A 23,750-nucleotide genomic window follows, 5' to 3' on the forward strand; every position below is an offset into this window, starting at 1 on the left:
TAACCATCAAAATATATGTTGCGCCTATCCATTGGATTGAATGTTTTGCTTTGTTTTATCTGCACATTGAATGGTATATAATATGAAACTTGGCTATTGATTTATACGATGTATTATTTTGGTGTATTATTCTCCGTTGCACTTAAATTGCATTACTTTGATATACTATAATTTGATGTTCCATTTTTATTTTAAAAAATTGGATTTATGAGTGAAATGCAGCTGATTTAATATATAGCAGAAGGTTCCGTAGATGCATCTATGAAACACTTTGTTTTTAACACTTCCGTAGATGTACCTCCGAAAAAAACCAAATTTAAAAAAAAAATGCTTTCGAATGTGCATCTACGGAAGCAGAGGGCATAATTGTAATTTCGCCAGGTGACTGAGAGAATTAACTGGTGTAATGAGCTATTGTCTAAATAATTGATAAATAAGGAATTTTATTGTTCTTTAGTGATAGAATATAAACGTCACTAAATAATTAATTTAATTTAGTGGCGGAAAACATTTTTCATAGAACGATTAATAATTAGTGACAAAAAATAAACGTCACTAAAGTATTCATTATTATAATTACAGAGGTATTTAAAAATCTCTCACTAATTACTAACAGATTTCATTTAATTGTTAGTGACTGAACTTAAATTTAGTGACAAATTAGTTCTGTATTTATTTGTAGCAGAATTTGAAATCTCATAAACATTTTGCGACATTGAAATTCAATACGAATATAGACACATCACTAAATCTGACATCAACGGGTTTATGACATAATTTTAGGGTGTTAGTGATTTTTTTTGTCATAAAAAATTACACATATTCAATTACCTCACAAGAATATAGATTTTTGTGAAAATAATTTAGGTTTAATTGCAACTTTGGTCCCTCTATTTTGTTTTTTTTTTCAATTGTGGTCCCCCAATATTTAAAACTACGATTTTGGTCTTCGTTTTGAGTTTTCTTTTGAAATAGGGAGAAAAATATGGACTACTTTTGCAGAAAAAAAATAGAGGGACGAAAATTACACATAAAACTTAAAAAAGAGACTAAAATAATGATTTTTAAAATAGAAAGATAAAAAAATAGAGGGACTAAAATTACAATTAAACTAATAATTTATAAGTAATATAAAAAAATAATATCATAATGAAAAACAATTTAATATATCAATAATTAATTTTGTGCCCACAAACATATAACTATATATGTATATCAATAATCAATTATATATTTAGTGTCTCATATCTTATATTTCTTTGGCTTCGTCCCTGGCGTTAGAGTGCTAATATTTGTCTATTTTTATCTGCCTTATAAAAAGTTTACTCCACTCTAGTCCATTTGACCTTCACCAATTTCTAGATCCTATATCGAGCATATGTGTTTTCTCGGACGCCTCTAACTTTGTCTTATTTAAGAATATAATCAGCTCTATTTTTTATAAAAAAAAAAAAAATTAAGAGGATTTGATCAAGATGGTAAGAATCTCCTCCAACTTATACTGAGGTCTTGGATTCGAACCTAACAATGGACATACAGATAGGGGTGTGCATGGTTGGTTATTTTCAAAAACCAAACCGGTATTTTAAAAAAATCCAGTTTTAAAAATTATTTTTTTCAAAAAAAAAATTAATATTTTGAGAATTAAAATATTTGGATTTGGATAATAACCGGATCCAAAATAATTTAACCGGTTAATAACCATTTAATTATATCCGAATTTGAACATCAAAATCAGATATTTTGCACACCCCTACATACAGATTGTCTACTCTACTGTGATTTTCCCTGACTCAAGGGTTAGTCTATGTAGTTGAGGGAACAAATTTATTCTTTTAGGATTAATTTATTCTTAACAAATTAATTATATTAAAAATAAAAAACAAATGGGACCTAGAATCCTTATTTTGAGGGAACAATCAAGACATATGAACTAATGTCTGTTCATTTACAGGGCGTCCTAAAGTAAAAAATTATTTTGCGGACTTTCTTTCTCAATGCCAAACGAATGCCTTTCCAGCCAAATAATGCCTATTCACTTAACACACCAAGTCCCAACTCTTAACGTATAAATATAAGCTTAATTCACATCTTCCTCCACAACTCAAACATCTTTCACACATGGAAACAGAATCACTACTTCCTAAGCCAACTAACGTTGGTGGCATAAAGCAATACTTGAGAAGAAAGCACTACAAGCACCTCGAAGGAAGTGGAAGGAAAGTGAAGATCATAAGGTTGAAAAGGAGCACACGTAAGTTTTGGAGAATCAGAACAATCCCAAAACTGAGATGGGTGATTAAATCACCGTTGAAAATGTTGACATGTTTTAAGAATGTTTATATGAATTTTATGATAAAATCATTGAGCACTGACACTGTCTTTGGTGGGAAACAGATTCCAATTGCTTCTCATGTTTCTGAGGATTATGCCAGTGATGCTTTTCAGACAAGGCTCATATATGAGATTTCAATGGCCTTGATTGCTTCTCATAAACTATTTCCCATGTAACATGCATGGAATTCTCTTCTTTTTAATACATTTTCACCTCTTTTCTTTGTGTGTGTAATCTCATTTGGTTTTAACACTTAGTATCTATTAGCAAGTTTGGAGATGAAGGAATGGAGTGTTTTGGAACGACAAGGATATCTGGAAAAAAAATAAAGAAAGTTTATATATTATTTGAGTGGGTGTATGAAAGTTTATGTTTAAAATATTTTAAATTTTTAAAGTAATATGACTATTCAAATTGAGAGAGAATTAGAGTGAGCATTATGAATTTGAAACATGATTCTCTGAATTTATGCATCACAAACAAGGAGATTATATACAGGTGTGAGAAACATCATAATAAGCCGCATTGAAACATACACATCATGAGATAGCTTGTGCAACAAGTTACGACTAACTAACATTCAAACCAGCTATTAACTAGAATTTAACTAACTCATTGATAGTAAATACTTACAAACTAATCCTCGACTAAGACAATTCTTCAAAAATCTTAAAACTCTACGGACAACATTATAATAAATTAAAATTACTTTGGAAAAATTAAGGAGAGAATACCTGAAATGACGCGTGTTTAAACTTTACATAGCACATACGGTTAAAATTGTGTCCATGAGATGCGACGGCTTATGTTGGTGGCCTTCCAATCAGATCCAATGGTGGGAGATGCACTAACTAGGGTAAGGCCCTAACTATTTCATACGTTTTTCCGTGTGATGCCTACTACAAGGCCTTTCATCGTGAGTCGGGTGAATGGCCTTAAACAATTAATGTCGCTTTTAAAAACTTAAAAATATGTGTCTAATCATGTGAAACTTTCTTCTCAAATATGATTCTTGTGTATTCATACTTATAGATAAGGTAATGTTTATACTGACAGATAATTAGCTAATTTTAGTATTTCTATTTAAGATTTTAGATTTTGTTAGTGAAATTTAATTCATTCTATGAGATATTTTCAATAAGAATTTATTTCCTAATTTTAGATTTTTTTTACTTAAATGAGATTTTGTTCATCTCCTTACGATTTGTATTGTTATTTTTCTTTCTTTCTAATTATTTAATAAAATTCGGCTATTAATTTTGAATTGAATTAGTGGCACCAATTTAATTGAAATGGTCACTTCTTCCTATCTCGTTTAGATCAACTATGTCAATCTAATTAGATTGGTGTTGATCTGGAGGGTAGTCCAAGATCGTACGCTACAGGTATTAAAGACTCAAGGTGCTCTCAATCAGGGGACCTGCACCCGATCATTTCTCTCTTAAGATCTTCCACTATCAAATATAATCGAACAACCTTCCGTGTAAGGTGCCGAATTCCACGGGGATGGCTCTAACCGCCCTCATTATATAAATTATATTATGCGCAATTCTAAATTTTCTCTCATTCACTCAATAAAACTATTTTCTTATTCATTCAATGACTTGAGTGTTAGAAAATTAATCTTGCAGATTCACCTTCGTTCCGCTATATCAAAAACTCACTCCACCGCTTCAGAACTAAATTCCATTCGACCCCAACAATTTCTAATTCTTGTACACAATGGAATTATTATCGGACAAAGCTTAAAAATAAAGTCAGCTCTATTTTTTATAAGAAAAATACAATACTTTTAAGATTAATTTATTCTTAATAAATTAATTTTATATCCAAAATAAAAACAAATGGGACCTAGAATCCTTATTTTGAGGGAACAATTAAGACAGATGAACCATTTGCAGTCGTCATGAGTAAAAAATTAGTTTGCTGACTTTCTTTCTCAATGCCAAATGAATGCCTTTCCAGCCAAATAATGCCTATTCAATTTACACACGAAATTTATCTAAGTCCTAACTCCTAAGTCCTAACATATAAGTATAAGATCAATTCACACATCTTCCTCCGCAACTCAAACTTCTTTCACAGATGGAAACAGAATCATTACTTCCAAAGCCAACTAACGTTGGTGGTATTAAGCAATACTTGAGAAGAAAGCATTACAAGCACCTCGAAGGAAGTGGAAAGAAATTGAAGATCATAAGGTTAAGAAAGAGCACACGTAAGTTTTGGAGAGTCAGAACAATCCCAAAGCTGAGATGGGTGATTAAATCACCGTTGAAAATGTTGACATGTTTTAAGAACGCTTACATGGCCTTTATGTTAAAAATCCTTGAACACCGATGATAGTACCTCTCTTGTGGGAAACAGATTCAAAAGGCTCATCAAGTTTCTGAGGATTATGCCAAAGATGTGTTTCAGATTAGGTTCTTATATGAGATTTGCAAGGCCTTGATTGCTTCTCATGAACTATTTCCCATATATTATAACATGCATGTAATTATCTTATTTTTAATACATCTTTTACCTCTATATATTCTTCTTTGTGTGTGAAATTTTATTTGGTTTTAACACTTTACCATCTATTAGCATGTTTGGAGAGGAAGGAAATGAAGTGTTTTGGAACGACATGTACATACAAAAAAGTAAAGAAAGTTTATATATTATTTAAATGTTTTTAAAGCAATATGACTATTTAAATTGAGAGAGAATTAAAGTGATTATGATGATTTTGAAAAATGATTCTCTTAATTTATTCTTATACAAGTGTGAGAAACACCATAAGTTTCTTATATACATACACACAGCATGACATAGCTTGAGCATTTTGACTGTCAAATTTTTTTTAAAAAATTGTGATTTTAGTTTCTTTATTGTTGGGATGATTAGGATTTTCAATAAAGATGAGGAAGAAGAATGTGAGAAAAAAAAAGAGAGAAAACTATATTTTGAATTTGTGAAGTTGTTATCACTAAAACTGTTAATAGTGTTCATTGTAAAACTATTACAATAGCATGCCTATTTATAGACGATCAAGACCGAATCCCAAAACTTACAATCCAAGTCCAAAATATACAAAGTAACATTATTTTGGCTTCGACGCAATAGCTAAATATAGTATTTGACTCCATTTAATACAGCTAGCTGACTTCTACTACTTCAACTAGCTGGTCGAATACACTTATGTCGAATGCCAACTTTCTACAAAATAATGAATTACAACTTCTAACACATCGCCTAATTCATGTTTTCGAGACTTCTCATTCCAATGCTTGTCTTCAACTCATCGAACCTGACTTTCTTTAGGGGTTTAATGAGTATATCAGATAGTTATCATTTTGTCTTGCAATGCTCAAGTTCAAGCTTCCCTTTATTTACTTGATCCCTAAGAAAACAATACCTTCTCTCTATGTGTTTACTTTGACCATGACACATAGGATGGTTGGCTAGGTCGATAGTTCACTTCCCATCTACAAATAGCTTCATTTTCTTAGGTCCCATGATCTTGAGCTCTTCTAGCAACATCTCTATCCATACTGCTTGATATGTTTTATACGATGCATCCACGTACTCAGCTTCACATGATGACAAAGCTACGATGCTATGGTTCCTTGAGCTCAAAGAGTTTGGAGCACCTTCGATCATGAATATGTAGCTTGCAATACTCTTTTTCTCGTATTGATCTCCACTGAAATTTGAATAGTGTATCAATATACCTCCACATTTGTGTTCGTCTTCTTTTTTCTTGGCATCAACACACCATGATCAATCATACCCTTTATGTATCTCAGCACCCTCTTCGCTACAATAAGATGACATTTTTGGGTTTCTCCATGAATATACTTAACAATCTAATACTTTGACAAATATCTGGTATAGTGTTGCAAAGATACCTCTAGGATCCAATGATGTGTTTGTACAGTGTTGCACTTACAAACTCATCATTTGTCTCCTTCTTCAACTTTGCTTCAGTTTCTAATGGTGTGGCAGCTGCATTACAATTGTTCATCTTGAACCTGCTCAAGATATCTTGAGCATACTTATTGTGGTGCCAGAACAATCCTTCACATGTGTCTTTGAACTCCATCCTTGAGAAATATGACAATTTCTCTAGGTCATACAATTCAAATTCCTGCATCAGCTTCGACTTGATTATTCTTATATATGTTTCATCTGCACCTGTGATCAACAAATCAGCTAAATACAAGCATACAATGATTCGACTGAACTTGTTTGTATCATTGACTTACACTCCATTTGTAGAGACACACTTTTTGAAACTTACTTCGACTAAAAAGCTATATATTGTCTTATTTCAAGCTATTTGGGGCTTGCTTCAAACCATATAGATCCTTCCTCAATCTATACACCTTCGATCTGCCCTTTGACTATGAATCCTGATGGTTGAATGACATAGACTTTTTCTTCCAAAGGTTCATTCATAAATGGTAATTTTGCATCCAACTGATGTATCTTCCATCCTCTGTAAGATCTTGTCGACACAACAATCCTAATTGTCTCCAACATTGCAATAGGTGCATAGACTTTGTTGAAATCAATACCAGGTTTTTGCATAAAACCTCTTTTATAAAGTCACCATCTGTATCGATTGCTTGATCTAGGAATCTCTCATATCCATCTAGCTTTGTCGACTCAATTCTTGTTCTAATCGATCTTTTGACATTTTGCTTAGGAGGTTCTTCATTTTGATTGGTTGTGACTTTGGTTTGTTGGTCTTCTTCAAACTCAGTTGTGACTGTATTTGACTCTTGTCAAACTGACCCATGACTCCAATCCCACCCTTTGCTTTCGTCTGCTAGAACATCTCTACTGATCACTAGTTTATCATTGTTTTATGAATACAACTTGTATGCACCGATCGAATGATAACCTATGGTCTAACTTTGATCATCTAGCTTCTTCCTTAGTTGTTCAGTAACGTTCCTGAAACATATTGATCCATAAACTCTAAGATGAGTGACATTTGGTGTATGTCTAGTCCAAGCCTCAAAAGGTGTCTTTTCGACTATATTTTTTGTTGGACATCTGCTTAGAATGTATATTGTTGTCGAAGCTGCTTCAGTCCCAAAATCTCTTTAGCATATCTTTAGTTTTCAACATGATCCTCATCATGTTCAGTACACTTTGGTTATTTCATTCAACTATACCATTGTGCTGAGGTGTATAGGGTGCAATGACCTCGTGATGTATATCTCTCGCATTGCAAAATCTAGCAAATTCTCGAAAAATGTATTCACCACCACCATAAGTTTTTTGTTTCTTCAACTTGCATCCTCTTTGTTTCTCAACATATAATTTAAACTACTTGAATTATGTGAATACCTCACTCTTCATTTTAATAAGGTAAATCCGCGTATATATGATGAATTCATCTATGAAAGTTAGAAAATAACAGTTACCTCCGTTTGACCTTACTTCAAATGGTCCACATGCATCAGAGTGAACTAGCTCCAAGCTTTTTCTTCGACCTCATGGGCAAGTCATCTAACACCCTAGTTTGATTTAATTCTTTTATTTGAATTATAGATGAATTTATATATTATTTTATTATTGTGTGTAGTAATTAAATAATTATGGATTATGAGGGTGTGTGACCTTGAAATAGGGGTACTGAGAGAGAGTATAAGTTGTTTAGATTAATTTGGAATTATTTTAATAATTAAATAATAGTAGATTATTTGACTTATTTAATTAAAATGTGAAAATCGGGGTATTTGGTAGAATATTTGATTAATAGATTAAATAATTAAAATAAAGTAGAAATTTAAGGAAAGGGGCAGATTTTGAGAGTGAGTGAGGATAGAATGGAGAAAACTAAATTATGGGTTTTTGTTATTATAAAAAGAGGAGCTGGAATAGTTAGAGGATTTTTTTCAAAGTGAAAAAGAGAATAATTGATAGCAAGAGCTTTTGGAGAGAGAGAGAGAGCTAGGGCTTTGGGAAGGAGATCACATAGAAGGTTGCTTGTTGCTTTTTCTAGGAGAACTAGGTAATGGGGTATAACTACTTCTCTGATGGGTATAATGCATGAGGGGTAGTATGAGGTGTCCTTAACCACCAATAGAACTTTTATGAATCTGTCATGAGTTGTTGTTATGCGTCAATCTGAATTTTGATGATTGATTGTGATAATAATTCATTTTTCATGGATGAATTCGTGTTAATTGACTCGTGTAATAACCTGTTGTGTTTTGTTTGATTGTTCTTCCATGGATGTGTTCTTGAAGCTTTTAAAAATAAACCCGAAAAATCTGTTAATTGGTGTATATGATGTGGTGATAATGGAATTAAATGGTGTATAAAGTTAAATTTTAAGAATAAGTTGTTTTGGTATGTTAAGGTGTGTTTGGATAGGATTTAAAAGTGATTAAAAGTTGATGAAACTTGAAATTTTGGAACTGATACAACATGTAATCGATTGGACTTCCCATGTAATTGATTGGTTCCTTTGAAAGCAGCAAAATTTTGGGCAGAAATCTTAGTGTGATCGATTGGTTCAAGGGGTGTAATTGATTGTTTGATCCTTAAAATTTGAAAAAACAATAACAGGGAGCAGGGTGTAATCGATTGATCCCAGAGTGTAATATATTGGTTCACTTGTTGTTTTGACCATAACTTAAGCTACGTGACTCCAAATGAGGCACAATTTGAAGCATTAGAAAGCTAACGCTAAGCTTTATCCCATGGTGATGAGTTAGGAGTTTAATTATGCATATATGAGTAATGGGGATGAACTCGTACGAATATGTGTGATGTGTTGTCATGTTATTATAAAGGTGAAATAATCATGAATCAACTGTGTTGTTTTATAATGTTGAGTGTTAATCCTATTGATTATGCTACTGTGTGGTTATATTTCATGTTTTTTTATCTAAATATGATTGTTGAATTTTTTATTGATTGTATGAATACATATGTTGATGACTTGTGAATAATTATGTGAATATGCATAATTTTTGTCGTTGTGGTGGTAGTTTCGAAGGGGGAACTACGTTGTTGTATGATGTTTATGTTTTCGAGGGGGGACATAAGCATGTTGGTTGTTATTGCTGCATCAATTTTATGCCGTACATCATTTTTTGTCGTTATTGTGAAATAGGTGAATTACGAATCTATAAGGGTGGATGAGTAACGTGTCCCGAACTTATAAGGGTGGGTTTGAGGTCTATAAAGGTGGACCTGGTTCGTGTGAAGAACCTTTTGATGAGATGGTACCTCATGTATATGAGGAGATTTGATGTCGTGAGTCATTGCATACATTTAATTATTAATATTTATTTGTGATGTGTATGATGTTGAACTGGTATGAGAATGGTCTTGTTTGATTGATGTGAAGTATGTGTAGATGTTTGTATTTTACCTTGTAGTGTATACCATTTTATTTATTGAAGTGAATTATCACCCCTTTTCTTTGATGTTGTCCACCATGTAAATCTTGCAGATAATCAAGATTAGAATCGCTGTTGTGAGTGGAAGATAGCTATTAAAGCTTATTTCATTTTAGTTCATTTTTGTCTTTGTGGCTATGCTCTGATTATGTAACATCGGGGATGGAAATGTTTACTTTTGTTTAATTGAGAATATCGTTAAAACTTTGAGAAGTCTCTTGATTTTGTTTTGAAGTTGATTACAAACATGTCTTGAAAGTTGTTTTTACGAAATATTTTGTTGTTATATGATTAAATGTTGAATTTTTTTGGAGTTGGTAGCACTTTAATTTTCGTATAATTCTTCTTATATAAGTATCGGGGTTAGGGTGTTACATTAGTGGTATTAGAGAAGGTCGGTCCATCCGGCCTGGTTTGGTAATTTTCTTTGTTCCCTGATATGCGACATCTATGTGAAATAATGTCGGTGCTCGTTTGTTTTTCTAACTACTAGCCAGCAGAAGCGGGATTGAAACTAGTGGGGGAGAAACTTTTGCTTCTCTGAGGTGTTGTAGGTGTGGAGAGTTGGTGTTGTGTTCAACTGATTGTAAGAGTGTATGTGTTGTTGAGGCTATATTATTTCCCGAACCCGAAGAGAATGCGAATTCGAGATTCTTATATGTCGGTCAAGTTGAGATGTATTTAAGGAAGAACGATCAGTTATTGGTGATGTTCGCTTCTCTGAAAGTGGAGAACGATGTGACGTCTAGGGATATGTTAATGGTGTGTGAATTTATTGATGTTTTTCCTGAAGATATTTGTGATTTACCACCAGAGTGTGAGGTGGAGTTTGCTATAGACTTAGTACCTGGTACTAGTCCTGTTTTGATGTCTATGTATCAGATATCTTCTTTTGAGTTTAGTGAACTGAATAAGTAACTAGAGGATTTGATTGAGAAGAAGTTCAATCAACCTAGTGTTTCGTCGTGGGGTTCGCCGGTGTTGTTAGTGAAGAAGAAAGATGGTAGTATTTGTTTGTGTGTTGACTATCGACAGCTGAATAAAGTCACTATCAATAACAAGTATCCATGTCCAAGAATTGATGATTTGATGGATCAGTTGGTGGGATCTTTTGTTTTCACCAAAATAGATTTGAGGCCAGGGTATGATCAGATTCGTCTGAAATTGGAGATATTCCGAAGAATGCATTCAGGATGAGATAAAGTTATTATGAGTATTTAGTGATGTTGTTTAGTGTGTCTAAAGCTCCTAGTGTTCATGGAGAATATGAATAGGATTATTCATCTGTATTTGGATAAATTTGTGGTGGTATTTATCGATGATATTCTGATTTATTCGAAGACTAATGAAGAGCATGCTAAACATCTAAGGGTTGTGTTGGAGATGTTGCAAGAGAAACAATTGTATGCTAAATTGTCTAGTGGAAGTGAGTTTTCTTGGACATGTGATTTCTAGTTGAGGAATATTTGTTGATCTGTCAAAGGTGGTGGTTGTCTTGCAGTGGGAGAGTCTGAAGTCTGTCAGTGAGATCCAAAGTTTTCTTGGGCTAGCTGGTTATTATCACAGGATTATCGAACGCTTTTCTAAGTTGGTCTTACCATTGACTCAGCTAACTATGAAGGGTCAAGCTTTTGTATGGGGTGCTAAGTGTGAAGAGAGTTTCCAAGAGCTTAAGAGCAAGTTGACGTCGGCTCCGGTGTTGATTTTTCCAAGCCTAAATGAATCTTTTGTTATGTATTGTGATGCTTATAAGATGGATCTGGGAGGTGTGTTGATATAGAATGGCCAGGTGGTGGCATATACTTCGAGGCAACTTACAGTTCATGAGAAGAATTACCCTACACAGGACTTAGAGTTGGTTGTTGTTGTGTTCATGCTTAAGATTTGGAGGCATTATTTGTTTGGCTCTAGATTTGAAGAGTTCTGTGATCCCAAGAGTTTAAAGTATTTGTTCGACTAGAAGAAATTAAATATGAGACGGAGGAAATGGCTTGAATTTCTGAAAGATTTATATGACTTTAGTTTGAGTTACCAACCTAATAAAATTTTCTTTCAAGCAATAGTCTTCCCAAACTTTTTTCGTCCTTATAATTTATCCCTCCGGTTAGTTTCCTTCAGTGGAGGCTTACGTGGCATGACACATGTCATGCCACGTCACTTAAAGGTAGAAAGATACTTTAAATTGTGGGGTTTAAAACCTCCATAAATTTATCAATTTTCTTCTTCTTCTCCATACATTCCTCTCACAACCATTTCATCAAACAGTTGAGGTGCACTAAAAAATGTTATTTTCCTAGCAATATTGCTTTCATAATCAACTTTATTTCTTCGTCATAACAAATTGTCAATAGAACTTAGTTATCTTTGAAAGAAATTTTTTAGGAGTTGATGCCAGAGCAAGACACAACTTAATATTATGCCCATTTGCATTTGACATGTCACCAAGCAAGAACTCAAAACATTGTGATATTGTTTTCAGGTGTAGAATGTCTAGAATTGAAATAAAATTGAAATTTAATAACATGATAAGAAGCTTCTGTGCAAAGATAGGAATAACATGAAAGAAGATTCCTCCATGAGAGACACTAAAATTCGAAGAAGGGTTATTTGGAAGTCATCTCTTCCCTAGAAAACAATCAATAAACAAAGACAGCAATATGAAATATCCATCAAGAGTATACCTAGTTCTACTGAAAGTGACAGCTGCCATCTAGATATTTTTCATCAAAGACAAAAATCCATCAAAAATATCAAATGTATATATAGCTTGTGAAAACATTTATTTAAGAGAGATAAATTGCAGAATATGTGCATATTTAGTAGATAATATATCAGATACTAGATATTTTCTGATTCTACTGAGCTATTTTCTTTTAAAATATACTAATTTAACGTCTGCACTCACCACTTAAGGTATGCTCAAATGAGAAACATGCTCCAATTTTTTCAAATAGTGATTGATGGGGGTAAATATCATTTACAGGATGTGTATGTTACTAAGTATATTCACACAAAGTGGGTGCAATTTCTCCAAAAATTAATAAATCCTATCATTTCTTATTATAAGTAGATATCAACTTACTTTACTTTAAGACTAAGAGTAACTATTTTCAAGTATATCCTATTTAAAGGTTCTTTTTAGACACAAAATTTCATCATTTTTACTGTCAAAGTAATAAAGCACATATTTTATTATTGATTTTAAATAACATGGCGTGTCACGTCAGCTTCCGCTTCCGTCAGACATATTTAATTCATAAATAAAAGATTTATTTATAAAATAAGATAAAATAAAATAGAAGACATTATGGATATGGTCTTTCATAGTGGATCCCTGCATATAATATCGCTATTTGATGTCATAGTTTTGTGTTTATATAATATTTTTGTTCACAAGAATTTTTTTTACATTATGCACAAAGTAATGTTTTAATTAGGGTTGTATATCTATTTTGGAGAATTTCTTTAGCCACCTCCTAACCTTCTTGCCCACCCCTAGTGAATTTACCACACTACCCCTTGTTTCGGAAGTTCATTTCCGAAACGGTACTTTTTTTTGCAAAAAAGGTGTTTTCGGAAATGAACTTCCGAAAAAGTGTTTTTTTTAATATAAAAAATTGATTTCGGAGATGCATCTCCGAAATAAAGTTAAATTTTCAGAAAATGTGGTGTTTCGGAAGTTCATCTCCGAGCGCACCCCCATGATGGAATTCGGAAATGCACTTCCGAAGTTATGTCAGGACAGAAGCAAAATGAAAAATAACAACGATTCGCTTTATTTAATCGGGTGAAGATTACAACGATAATATTATTGAAAATCAAAGTTACATATTGTTGAACACGGGTAGGTGGGGATGAGTCAACATTTTGATAACGTCGTCCGCCGATCTTTGAAGTTTGGCGTCCAACTCGATCGGGCCTTTCGAAGAAAATCGGTCGAACGTTGTCCACATAACCGCTAAGTCTTCGTCGTTCTTGATCTCAAAAGGTGTGAACTTAATGTCTCCCTCGTCGTTAAGCGATGGGGAGCGGTACTCGAGCTTGACAACCTTTCGATTCTCGGGATAGCGCAAAAGCGTGTTGAGCAACGGTATCAATTCCGCAAACGGCGTGTCGCGCGAGAAGCGAAATTGGAACGGCATCGGGTAGCCGGTTTCAAAGTAGACGAATGCTAGGTGAGGGTAGGTTTGTGTCATTTGTGTTTTGTGGTGTGAAGAGGATGAAGAAGAGTGTGTGGTATTTATAGACTTATTGGAGCATTGATGGCCCAACAAACCTTATCCTGCCTCAGGGGACATTTCGGAAATGAACTTCCGAAAATAGGCTCCAGACATGTATATTTCGGAAGTTCATTTCCGAATTATGCAGAAAACAGACTTAAATTTTGCATTTTGTTGATTGCTTAGTGTTTTGTGTAAACAATACCAAAGGAATTCAAAATAGACATAAATTAGACATTGATGACATAAAACATACTTATATTATATATGTATTGAATCGGTCCGATTTTACATGATAAACAACAATACATACAAAAAATGATCGTTACAAACAAAAAACGATCCGGAACGAACTAAAATTCACCGAACCAATCGGTGGATCCTAAGTCGAAAATAGGCACGTTCTTCGAACGCTCTCTATTTTGCTCGCGCTCCTTGCTCATCATTTCTTCAAACTCCGCCATCCTCGCAACGAACGGATCCGGCCAAGTCTCCGCCTCATTTGAACGATGTGCCGTCCATTGACAAGAAGTAGCCGGTATAGGACAACCCGGTTTCAAAAACACTTGAACGAAGTGCCGCGATCGTAGATACCCGATGCATATGACGCGGCCCGACGCGTCCAACGGCGGTCGACTATGAAGTGGAAAGAAAGTCTCACATAATCCGAACCTCGTCAAATCGACGCACACCATATCATATGCACTTGCTATTAGATGACCCATCTCGGGGAATGACATCCACTTCGAAACCGGAGCGATACCGGTAAGTGATGGAACAAGTGCATCATGAATTTTTGCAAACTTTTCTTGATTTTCATATAGTCGGTCGTAGATATCCCGATACGAAGTCAACTCCGCAATGAGCTCCCGTCGGACTAAAGTGTGATTATTTTCCCCTTTACCGAGCAAACCCGCAACGGCCCGATATCCACAATTACCGTCGCCTCCAACATCAACGATGTTATCGATATATTTGTGCATGAAAAGTGGCATCTCATCAATGTAGACAATCAGTGATTTTTTGATCGGCGGTGTGCGAGGTGGCTTCGAAATACGGGCTCCTTTGTTACCACTACACGTGGACTTCGGTGTCTCTTGAATTTCCGGCAACGATGAATCAACATGTTCAAAGTAGGAAGGAGATCGTTTTGTTGAATTGTCATCTTGTGTAATTTTTGACTTTTTCGGTGCACCTTTCGTCTTAACCGGTTGAGATGGCGGTTTCAAATCGGTGGTCTCCGGAAACGCGATCTTTCGCAATTGTTCTTTTATGTGCAATTTTGTTGTGTCGTCCGCCTTAGCAAACTTCTCCATTATCACTTCCAACTCGTCGGAGATGGTGATTTTGGAGTCATTTTCCTTCGGCGGGTCAAAATCATCAAAACGAAGTTTCTTCCAATGGTCGGCTACCTCATCCATGCGTATTGGTGAATTCAACTCCTTCTTTTTTGAAATTATACAAGCACACGGAAGGCCGTATGTAGTTCTAATGGTGCACCCACATAAAGAACTATCCGCCCCCGTGGTCTCCGACCGCTTAGCTTCATGAAACAAAAAATTCAAACCCGTTCGAGATATGTTGTAAATCAATTGGGAGAATAGAATTTGGCCCTTATACCGGTGTTCCATGACCGTCTTGCTCCGACCGAACGATGTTTGAATTTCATTGTGTTGATTTTCAAGCATTTGATTCACGGTGTCCCACCCGCGACACAAATCTCCCTTACTATCACCCAACCACCTCTTGAAGACCGCATGTGCGGATTCAACTCGGTTAGTCGTGGTGCAACCAAGATGTCTAACCCGATTTGTCCAAGCGCACACGACTTTTTCTCTAACTTTGTCAAGAATGGTAGATTCGACGTAATGACAAAATGTCCTAATGGAACCACACAAAGACCTAAAGTGTACCAATTTCTCGGTATAATCCTCTTCGGAGTATGCATCCAAAATTCCCCTCCATGCCGCCATTATCCTATCAACCACAACACCGGCTTTGACAAATTTACCATTTTCATCCAACCTATCTTTTGTCCCAACCGCGGGTTTCAACTTGCTTCTCACGTTACAAGTTATGTGATACCGGCAAAGTAAAGCGGTAGATGTCGGGAAGACGGTATCAACCGCATTCATCAAAGCATTGTCCCGATCGGTGACAACGACGTTTGGCATAACCTCTTGATCAACTAACAAAGACTTGCAAATTCCCAAGGCCCACGTAAAGTTTTCTTCTTTTTCACACTCCAAAAAAGCAAACCCCACCGAATAAGTCTTGTCCGTCGAGGTCACACCGACGATCTCTAGAAGAGGAAGCCTATACTTGTTTGTCTTGTACGTCGAATCCATGACTAGAACGGTTGGAAATGTGTTGAACAATTTGATACTTTCGGGATGAGTCCAAAAAATATCACGCACGGTAACTTTGTCCTCGGAGGTTCGGAAGCTTGAAACGTAATTGTTATCGCCTAGAAGTTTCAAAAGTTGTTGCATTTCCGACCGAGGGCCCATATTCAAAACCTTGAGATTGTGCCGTTCATTGTAAACTTGCTTGATATTTGAAACGCTATCCGGTTTCTTACGCTTCAAATCGGCAAGTATGTTGCGAGGCGCCACTTTGACTATCGTTAGGTCCGATATCACATTCCTCTCTTCGCGGGACAAACGACACGCCATTGGATGCCCGTGTAACTTGACATCCAAGGCATGATTATGCATTCCACAAATTACGGTTAACCGCCACAAATCATCAACCCTCCGATTAGCACGCAACTTAAAAGGACACTCGCACTTTCTCGATCCCGTGTCCTCGTGTTTTAGCACACGGTTTGATTGCACATAACTACCACCACGTTCGCAATTCAAAACAACGAAAGCTTTCCGCCTACTATTTCCGTTGTCCGACCTTAAAATGACAATTCCAAATCCAAGTTTACTAGCTTCGTTTCGAACCCAATCAATCAATTGTTCTCGACTAACGAAGCTCCGATCATTTGTAAAATGTTGCCTAACATCGACCGCATTGATCATAGGAGTAGCGTCAATAACCGGATCGTTATTAACGTTGACAATTTCCGGATTTAATACTCCATCGTCTTGCACAATGTTGTCCGGATGCACCATACCTAGCAAATGCAAAAATTAGCAAAATTGGCCAAAACTGTTTTTTTTTTAAACTGCCAGGGCATATTTCGGAAGTTCATTTCCGAAATTTGTTAGGTAATATATTTCGGAAATGAACTTCCGAACCATATCAGTTTTCAGCATAAATTTGTTGAATCAATGTAGTGAAATAGGGGATGAAATGAGAGATGTTTACCTGAAATTGTAGCTTTCTATGCCCCCTTTAACGTGATCAACGGTTTGAAACTTGCTTTTAGGGCGAAAAATTGATGGAGATTGATAGGGTTTAGAGAGGGTTTTGATAAGTTTTTGGAGAAAAATGATGAAAAAGTGAAGGAGGGAAATTTGTATATGCAGCAACAGTTTCGGAAATGAACTTCCGAAAATATGCACGGATTTTGAATTTTTTTTAGTTCGGAAATGAATCTTCGCAAACATCAAATTTTTGATGTTTTCGGAGGTTCATTTCCGAACTAAAAAAAAAAACAAAAAAAAAAAATAACTTCGGAGATGCATCTCCGAAGCAGGGGCAGTTTTGGGATTTCGCTGGGGTTTCCCCCATAGGGAGGTGGGTAAAGAAAAATTCCTATTTTGTCCATTCTCATGCCTTAATTCCGCAACCACGTTCCATTATTATTTTACACTCAAACTTCTAGATGCAAGTAGCTTTCTTTTATATTTTATTTCTTTTATATCTATTTTATGTATATTTCGCTAGCATGATTTGATTCCATTCCCACATGAACTTCTTTTTCTTGTCAATTGCGTAGAACTTATGTACGAAACATTTTCTAAGGTACGTAGTTACTACTAATATTGAAAAGTCTAAATCAATGACTTAAAATATTTAATTTAAATTGATTTTGTAAATGTTTTTATCTTAAATTAGCGGTGGAGACTCTAATTAATGCGTAAGAATCGGGATCCACGTATTTTATGAGAAAAAAAAACCAACAATATTCATTAAAATGACTTTTCGTGCATTGAAATGTCACCGACTTGTTTTTAGGAAGATAAAAGAAATATTTAATTTGACAAAATATATATTTCAGTACTAATAGACTGAATTTAGCGGTAAAAATTTAGATTCCCAGAATAAACGATTCTAAATTCAATCTTTCACTCTCGCAAATTGGAAAAACGCGGCTATAAAAGAAAAAGTGTGCTCCACATTTTCTTTAATGGAGATTAATCATCTTTGTGGTAAATTTTTGGAATCTATAATAGATTATATATTTAAGTTATTTTTTTATTGTTCGAAAATCGAACCGAATTAATAATAAATCGTAAAATCGAATTGATACAGTAAAAAATTGTATTTAATTTTGATGTTTTTGAGTTATTTTCTAACATAATCATGCGGTTCAGTTCAGTTTGCGGTTTATATTTTGTAAATCGAAACAAATCAAATTATGTTATAAAAACTATTAACTAATATATATTTCTTTAATTTTTTTTAGAGAAAGTAACTAGTATTATGTGTATATTTTATCATATTTTATGTATGGTGTTTATTTTAATTTATATATCATTAAAAAACATAATATTTTTCATTTATAAATAATATTTTGACAAAATATATTTTATTGTATTCTTTGTATAATATTTATTTGGGTTAAATATGTTTGTAGTCCTTATAAATATTTCAATTTTCGGTTTTAGTCCCTCCAAATTTTTTCTTCAAACAATGGTCCTCCTAAAGTTTTCCGTCCTCAATTTTATTCTTTGCCGTCTATTTGCTCTAACGGAAGCTGACGTGGCACGCCACGTGACATGTCACATCACTTAAAATTAAAAGTAAAAAAACTAGTTAGATTGCGAGGGTTAAAAACCTCCCTAAATCCCTACATTCTCTCATGCATTTTATCAAACACCTTATAAGCATTCTTAATTCTGAGTGTTATCATTGTTTCTGAGCTCAACAAACTTCAGACTCGGAGAAACCAACAATGTTTATATAATCTTTCAAGCAAATTACAAATATATTATTTCTAGCGACAAAGCAAAATTTCTTACAAAATAACCATCCCACATCATGACCACGTTTTTATAACTACATGACCACTTCATGACTACGTTTTTATAACTACAGAAAACCTGGTAGCATAGGTATCAGATAGAAAGAAGAAGGCAAAGCATGATCTTAATAATGACTTAATTAAAAGGATTGAGCAAATTAAATATTACAAGTAAAAAATAACTAAAAATAGTATGTAAACTGATCTAGCTGGACATCTTCCTTTAGTATCTATCATTATTATTAGTAAGGTGGCTTGTTATTCAATTTTTGTTAATATCTAGTGTTGTGGTTTAATTTACAATATTCTCATTTTTTTTATTTTAAATTAGGTTCTTCTGATGTGGAATTCTTTGGAGTTCGTGTTTAGATTCACTATAGGAAAGAAAAATGTTGTTTAAACATTATTTCGCACACCTATTGGGGCATCCATGTTGGTTAGAATCAACACATTGTTTTAAGGATACTCAGGTATTATATTTGAAATCAAGGAACCAATAACAAATTTTTTGAATCAAAATGAAATGTAATTGAACTGCAGTTAGTTCAACTGATATTTACTTCTTGTCGTGACTTTAAGATCTCTCCGGTTCAATATTTCAATTCTGAATTTTACAACATTATTATCCATATCATGTAGACTATTTAAACTTGTAATAATAGGTGATTATATAATTGTTTCATCTTAGCTGAGGATTATGTTCTTCTCATGTATTTTGTTTTACTCAATTATCAGGTTAAATTCTATAAAGTTAAAGTGAGACTAAAACTTGATAGCCTCTAAAGGAATATACACCTCAGCTTCTCTTATTGTTGAATGGGTGAATGTATTAAATGAAAGAATTCCTTGTACAATATGAATCTCACAAAAAACTTATAGCATCAATTTATACGCTGTGGAGACTCAAAGCAATGATTTAGTGGCCTAAACATTATACGCTATGAGATTAACGTGAGAAGCCTGGTATTTGTTTTTCTTTTATTGTTAGGTTACAATCTCCATGCCAAAAACTACTAATAGTAGAATTTTTTTTGTTTGAATTATACTTATTTAATTCCATTAGTTTAATGTTGACATTTGTTTACCTAGATTTCTTTATTTTCCATTTGTTAGTGTTAAACAATAACATTAAATCACACTTATATTGTGTTGTTTCGGTTCTTCTTTCTTGCTTGTTTCCATTCAAACATACGCTCATGAATAGTGTTGCATGTAATAAAAACTTCAATCTTTTTAAAAGAGTTTTTCCTAAGTTTTCCCTGTCCTTTATATATTTTTGTTATTGTTGGTATAGCATGTTCCATTTTCAGCTTCATGTGTACTCTTTAAATATCTATTCGGATGTAGCTTAGAGTGTAACATAGTAGTTTAATTGAGTAAAAAGCTACGTAAATGGTTCGCATAATCATTTTGTATTCTTTAGAATTCACTCATCCAAGTTACAGAGATAAAAAAATTGTGAAAAATGTATGAACTTGTGTCTCACTTTTAATTCAAGCATTTTTATCCAACTGCTTTACTATTTTTCTTTATTTACTTTATCCATTTAAGTATTTCAACATTTACTTTCTTGAATCTTTAAAAAAGTGTTTTAGCACTAATCATTTTCTCAAACATTTCACACAAAATGTCCTTTAGGGTTTTTTTTTTCAAATTTGATCCAGCAAGTGAATTAAAACTCGTGTTTGTTTACTAAAAACACCAGTAAACAAGTTGACACTCCTAGTGAGATCCTTTTGTGGGAAATTTAAACTTTTTTGCAAATAGTGTATGTGTTTTAGGTTTGTTTTTGTTCTTCACGCATCTAAATATTGTCAATTGTTGAGTGCTTATGTGTCTCAGGAGAGGAAAATTTGTTAGTATGTTTAGACCATCGGGAAATTCATCCCTTCAATCAAAATGACAGTTGGTAGTGAAAGCATTTCAATTGGAGTAATTGCTCCTATTGTGACTCAAACGTTAGTTTCGACCACGACACCAGAAATGGTGATACCAACACCAACTAATTTTCATGTTAATCTCGTGGTTATAGAAACCATTGTAAGAGGTACTAGGCCTCTATTCCTTCCAAGTTTTACACTTCCCCTAGATCTAGGGAGTATCTTTATGGCATGCCAACTACAATGATGGCATGCCTACATACTAACGCATCGATGTATGCAGATAATGCAATGGTCGTTGCCTCTCATTTTAATCCATACATGACATCATGATTTGAAATAAAAAACCCTGGTCGAATGGGTCAATCTCATGGAGGATTGGGATATATCCTTCAGGTTATGCCATGTTTAACTAATAATTCTCTCTTGCCTGCAAGACAACAAATGGATGATAGTAACCATGACAAAGTTAACATGCTTACCTAAAAAATTGGGACTTTGTTCAATCCTTTGATCTAAAATACCAATCCTAGTTACCAACAATTGGCATATCAAATGAGTCGAATTGGTGACTTCTTTGGTGCTTCTTAAGCACCCACTCAGCATGTTCCCAATAACCAAGTACAACGTCAAGTTGCACCCCACCCAGTCTAAAACCTAGACCCAGGGTAGTCGAAGATGTAATGTTGGTAAATAGGAACAAATATGCGGATAACGTGGTTAGGAGAGTCCAACAAAATAATTTTGGGGGAGGGGACAAAATAACATAACCAATATGGTTAAATAAATCCTAACTCAAAATGGCAATGTTGGTCTACATAGGACAAATTTTGTTTCTGCGTTATCTGAATATGTCTTGCAAACTGAACTCTCCAATGGTTAGAAAATTCCTAAGTTTACTAAATTTGTATGTGGCACTATTGGTCCATTGTCGAGCACATTTCTCGATACCAGATAAAAGTCGATGATATGGCTAATAATAAAAATGTAAATATGAAATACTTTCCTAATTCTTTGACCAAGAATGCTTTCACATGTTTCACTATGCTCCCTTCATACTAGAGAGGGTGTTACATGAGCAATTTTATATGGGTCAGTCAAAAAATTATCCTGAAAGGATTAGCCAGTGAAAATCGTCTGAAGCGATAGATAATTATCTTAATATGTTCCGATTAATGAAATCAAGGTGCTTTACGCAAGTGTCTGAACATGAGTTAGTCGAAATGGTTGCAGATGTTTTATATTATTCCATTAAAATAAGTTAGATACCCAATACCTAAGGGATATGGCTCAATTAGTAGGGATATGGGTCCGTTAAAAGATAGGGCTAGACAAGTCGAACACTCGAAACAAGAAAAGACTAGACTAGAAAATACTAGACTAAATCAACACCCTAGGAAAGAAAAGATTTCTTATATAGAGGCAGGTGGTAGTAGTTAGGAACTTGATGCTGGTTTTGAATGTGTCAAAGAAAATTATATTAATCTCGCAGAATTGCAACTAGGACCTCTAAATGTTTGTGAAGTTTTGAGGCTTTCGGATGGAAAAAAACCCCATGGAACTAAGTAGAAATGAAAAATTTATTACAAAAACTTATAAATCTGATGTAACTAAATATGATGAAATTTTTTATCTTTTGGTTGTTGATGGTCAAATCATAGTGTCGAGAAGTCTAAAGATGTCACCATTGGAACAAAGGAAGAAGAAAGGTTTTTAAAAATTTCATAATTTCCTTAGTCATAAAACTTCACAATATGTTATTTTCAAGGACTTGGTACAAAATGCTTTAAAGGATGCCATGTTGATGTTTGGGGGTAAACCTAAGTCGTCAATGCAAATCGACTCGGATCCCTTACAGGTCAAGGAGGCACGTCTCGTCAAGCTTGTGGAGATCATGATAGTTGAAACTAGTATAGGTCTTAGCACGAAGTTCGAAGAAGTGGGTATGGTGGATTATATAGAGAAAATCAAGGTGGTAAACCCAAAAGTTGAGGAGGAGTTAATTGACATCTTGAACCGGTGCAAAATCAAAGGTTTTGAGGTATGTTGTACCCTCGCTGCAACACAATGTTTGACAAAGAGGCAATGAAAGGCCTCAAAAATACCAAGCCTCAGCAAACAATGAAGAACATTCAGGATGAAAGAAGACCCCAATTTACTTTGACAAAAAGCGTGGCTCTTAGAAATACCAAAGGTCTTAACAGTATTGGAGAAGTTAGAAAAAGACTTATGTTCCACCTATCAACAGTCATTGATGTCCAAAGTGAGAAATTACTACCTCCAGCATATAAAATTGAATTTGGTAGACCAAGGAAGGTTAGGATAAGAGAACATGGTGAGTATGGTGCAAGGAGGAGAAGACCTGGGGAGGCATATAAGTGCACCAAATGTGACAAAGTTGGCCATAATGCCTTGTCATGCAAGAGCCTGACACAAGACCTAATGCACTGAAAAGAAAGGCAACATGTGTTTTTTTCCGCTATGTGTTTTTTTATTGTGTGAAATTTGTTGTTTGAACACATGTTCCTTTTGAATGTAGAGAATACCCAAATCTGAGACAAAGCATCAGATTAGCCATGGTGATGTTCAACTAACTGTGCAAGCTGACGTGCCAAGTGATGTTCAACAAACTGAAGTGCCAAGGGTGCAAACTAATGTGCCAAGTGATGTACAACCAACTAGTGTGAAAACAAATATGTTCCCAGCTTTGCCAAGTGATGTTCAACCAACTAGTGTGAAATTAGATATGTTCCTAAGTGATGTTGCTGA

At 34.4% G+C, this 23,750-nt stretch overlaps 1 long non-coding RNA gene across 1 annotated transcript; it reads left to right on the top strand.

Annotated features, from left to right (window-relative positions):
* The first annotated feature begins 18,151 nt into the window (after positions 1–18,151).
* On the top strand, positions 18,152–20,318 carry LOC131612238 (uncharacterized). Its single transcript, XR_009287323.1, has 3 exons — positions 18,152–18,286; positions 19,433–19,571; positions 19,837–20,318. It is a non-coding gene; the product is annotated as an uncharacterized LOC131612238 (long non-coding RNA).
* The last annotated feature ends 3,432 nt before the right edge of the window (positions 20,319–23,750 follow it).

The sequence above is a fragment of the Vicia villosa genome, linkage group LG6 (genome assembly GCF_029867415.1).
Source record: "Vicia villosa cultivar HV-30 ecotype Madison, WI linkage group LG6, Vvil1.0, whole genome shotgun sequence".
NCBI lineage: Eukaryota > Viridiplantae > Streptophyta > Magnoliopsida > Fabales > Fabaceae > Vicia > Vicia villosa.